Raw genomic sequence first — 4,595 nt, forward strand, 5'->3', positions numbered from 1 at the left:
CAGGACAATTATTGATTCTAATGACTAGGTGTGGTATGAAACAGCAGCCTGTAAGGAAGCAAGGTGGCTCAAAGGTAATTCACAGTCTTCAATATTTTTACATCCTTTGTGATTTTCTTTCTGATTTCTTTTTTTTTTCAGTCGAGCTGTGAGAAAAGAACATGCAGGGCATGGGCTGGAGGCACAGAGGAGAGACAGCCTTTCTGTAGGAGAGCAGGTGGAGAGGAGGGGGCATGGGCCTTGGGTGGAGAGCATGTCTGCTACCTGCTAAGTCACAGGAATAATTCACATTCAGAAGACAAGAATTTGGACATAAAGGTGGCTTGTTTTCACAGCAGATCCTTTCATGGGAAGGACCCAGCCAAGTTAAGAAAATAATTCATCAGTCCTCATGTTGGAAAGTTTAAATTCTGTCTGAGCTCTGCTAAAAATTTACTTTAAGTAATTTTAGGCAAATCAGTCTGTCTGCCCTTTTCCAGATACTTGTCTCATGGTGGATGCAATCATTCCTTTCCCTTTTGTGCCATCTTTCACATCTGTTTTATGTTTGCAGCCTTTTGAGGGAACTAGTCCCCACTAGTCTCTGCACTACAACACCTGCAGTAAAGGGAACTGAAATCAGTTGGGCTGTAAAGGACAATGTTAAAATAAATAATAAATTAAAAATATTTTTTTAAAAAATTAGTTTGTTTGTTTTTTTTTTTTAAATGCAGTTCTTAAAATGTTATGCTTTTTGTATATCACTTTTTAATATAGTGCTTATTTCAGAAGTTTTGGACAGGCTTATTTTATTGTCTTGAGAAATGTTACTTTTCATCCAGGTTCTAACTTCTGCTTTCAATTTCCCCAGTCTGTCAGATTGCTCTTGAACACTGTTAAATTATTTGTGCAGTACATTATTTTCTGAATTATGTGTCTAAAGAAAGAATTGTTGAGAATTGATTGCAGCTCTAAGGTGTACAGTTCTGGGAAAAGTTAGGCCTTCTATTTGTGTTTCAGGTCTTTTCCCTCGAAATCAGTGTTTGTTTCTCCAGGAAAAAAAACCTCTAGGCTATGCTTTCAGCATGCTTTAAAACACAAGTGTTCTTCATTCATTCATACACTCAGAATGATTCAGACTTTCTCAAAGCTGTCTGCTAGCAGTGAGTTATCTTTAGAGCACAGCTCAAAACAAGTTTTGAATAAGGCATTAAAACTCATTGCTGTTGATTTCTAAATAAATATAATAAGGAGAGGGAAATTAACTTTCTCAGAAATATGTTGATTTTAAGTGACCTACATGCAGATTAACTGTGTACTAGTTGGATATAAATGAGCAGTACTTTCAACAAGTACTAATTTTAAAACAGCAAGATTTCACATGGCAGAACCAAATTCACATCCACAAATTCCTAATCACATTTTTTGTTCTCTTTCACATGACAAGTGCAGAATAACTCAAGTCATGATGTCAGAAGTGCAATCCCTATAAACAAGTCAAGCATTTGTCTTTCAAGTGCTAGTGTCTCTGCTTGGAAGCTCATTTACTAGGAAGTGCAGTGTATTACCTGGAGCACAAATACACAGATGGAAGGTACCCAGTATGCCCAATTGAATGTCCCCATTATTTAAAGTCAGAGGTGAGCCTGTCATGCCCAGTATTTTCCTCTGGTTGAAAAAGTTTCCCAGGCACAGAGCAACTGCTTACAGGTTGCAACTGCACAGGAGGAAAAAAAAATCTCCCATGTCAAATGCATTACAAAGTCCAGAAGCACTTAAGGCTTTACAACAGTCATAACATGGTGCCACAGATAAAATCACAAGAAGAAACTCAGCAGTGAGACTGGGTCCTTGAGCCAGCTGTTTCTCTGAGTAAATCCAACGAAAAAAAGGCAAACGTCCAGGTGTTTATTGTGTGAATCATTGTTCAACGAGTCAGTTTTTCCAGAAACAACTCTTCTCATATCATTAGTCACATCCTTTTCACCCTTTCCATTTATCAACTTTGTCATTTCTCCCTTGCTCCTTTTTCATTTTCTCTTTTTGTCTTTTTACTTTTACTCCTGGTTTTAACTCAGCTGATATCTCTCCATGTACCTCTTCCACTTCTCAAACTAGCTGGACCTGGCTGACCTCAGTTTCTTTCCCTTTTTGTTTGTTTAGAAAATATTTTTTTATGGATCTATTGGGGCATGATCATTTCACAATATAATTAATGTGTGTCAACATGAGATAGTACCACTGGAGGAAAAAGAAGCAAAGAAAATAATGCTGAAAAAAATTTAAGTTTCTATTGACCTAGTTCCTTCACTTCTCATGTGGTAGAATCACCTATACCTGCAACAACCCTGACTGTAAAAAATGGAAATAATTACCAGTCTTAGTTTCCATAGCTAATGCACTGTGGGACTTTCAGCATCTGCTCATTCACATGGATGCCCTCGGTACATTGCTCAGTCACTCCACCCTTGCTGATGACCTGTGCCCCCATATGCTCCCAGACAAGACTTCACAACCCTGCTGAGGAAAGGCTCCTACAGAAAGTATCTCCCAAACAATGTACCTCTTACCAATACACTTATAATGTATTTTCATGTTATCTTCATTGCTCTGATGGTTGCACTGACATAATTATGGTTTTGTCTGTATTTGCCTACTCTAAATACTCAGTTTAGTGGTGTAACCTACTCATAACTGTCTGAGCTTCCTTGTGAGACTGAGAACACTGATGAGCTCTGATTTAGTTTATTTTTACCAACCTTCTGAATACTACTTTTGTTTTGGGGCATATGTCATTCACTCCATTTATAGAGAGACCTGGTCATTCCTGCTAATGCTTTTCTTTGGTTTATTTCTTATGAAATTCTTCTTATCACTAAGCTTATTTTATAGAAGTCTGCTTTTTCCAAGTTCACTGTAATTTGTCTACTTTTCCCTCTTTTCCCTTGTGAGGACTGTGGATTCTCATTGTGGTATAATTTCCAACACTGATATCATTGCTATCTCTTGTACCCTGCACTTCAAAATAAGTACATGCATCCCCAACAACATTTCACTTTTTTCCTGACAGTTCTATTTTCCTGACAATTTTTTTCTGAAACACTTTTTCCTTCTATACAAGCAATTCAGTCTTAAATTATTCAGCCAAATCTCTGTAGTTCTCATAATCTTGAGAATATATTCAAGTGTTAAAGGACCACATATTTGTTCCATTTAAACTATTCTTCAAACCTTCCTTCGACATCTCTCACCCTCTTTTGGTAGCTTTGCCCTTTCTATTGTTCATACCCCAGTTCACATTGAGATAATTTGTCTTTATACAATGGTGTGAGAATTGTGCTGAGGAGAGGGTACCTAGACAAAAAAGCATGAACGAAGAAAAGCAGATGAACATGTTCTTGTAAGCAATCATCCAAAACAAGAGACATCATGATAAAGGGTATAAGGGGGAGAGGTAAACCGTGCAGGCATGTGTTGGGATAGGACCAAAGCATGGCACTGACTGTTTAGCAAGCTCTGCACAAAAGAGGGAAGGAGTAGTTCACAGTACTAATGCCTGATGGCCAGAGTGAGTGAAGCTACACCATTTGTGTGGCCCTGTTCTGCTGGCCAGGAGATATGGCTCCTTGACTGGTCTATGTGTGCTGTGCCTTGGATGATGACAACCTTGCCTGCATCATCCCTGTCCCCAGAATATGCTCTTCAGTTGTGACCTGCTAATCTTAATTCTCACTTGAATCATTCCCCCTGCCTGAGGTAGCAGAAAACAGATGACCAGGAGCTCAGGAGAGGTACCTGACAATGTTCCCCCCCACTGTCTTAGAAGCAGAGGCACTTCCTGCTTGCTTCCTTCACAGCAGTCATTATGGATTGCCCATCTGCTGGAAGACATGGGCTCTGCTCCTTCTCAGGGATGTTCACATACAATTTTAATCCCACTGAGGGGCACAGTCCTTCCCTGTTGGTGCTGCCGTGAATCTCCAGCTTCTATGTTTGGCTGTCCTCAGAGTACTCCATCTCCATTCTGCTGATGTATTCTCCTAGCCCCTGCTGTGTCTCAGCCTAGCCAGCACCCCCAGCAGCCCTTTTAGCACGTGGTACCTCATTCTTGGCTTGCAGTGACAGTGACACCCGCTCTCAGCTTGACAGATGTCTCCCAAGCTGGTTTCATTTGTTGGTAGGTGTGGCTGCTCTCGAAGCAGCAGGAAGCTGAATCAGCAGCACATCTGACTAACGAACAGGACCTGCCCACCTTCACTGTCAGAGGATCTCCCTGAAGGGCTTGGTCAGCCCCAGCCCTGCAGAAGGTGCCCCACACATGTGGCACTCCCAGGCTCTGTCCCCAGGCGTGGCAGTGTCACCTCTCCTGCTGCACACAGGCAGACCTCACTGTCCTGCCTTCTGCACCACTGGCACAGGAGGCCTGCTGAGAGGTTCCCCAATTTGCTGCTGCCAGGCCCTGGCCCCCTGGTAGCTGCTGAGCTAATGCTGTTGAGCTCCTCAGCTATTAAACATGCACAGGTCAAGATGATAGATTTTAGTTTTCTTTTTTCTTCTTGCAAGCAATGACATAATGGAACCAAGTGGCTCTTCTGGAATAAACAATGCATATTCTA

Source organism: Passer domesticus, chromosome 1, assembly GCF_036417665.1.
Source record: "Passer domesticus isolate bPasDom1 chromosome 1, bPasDom1.hap1, whole genome shotgun sequence".
In the NCBI taxonomy this organism is placed as follows: Eukaryota; Metazoa; Chordata; class Aves; order Passeriformes; family Passeridae; genus Passer; species Passer domesticus.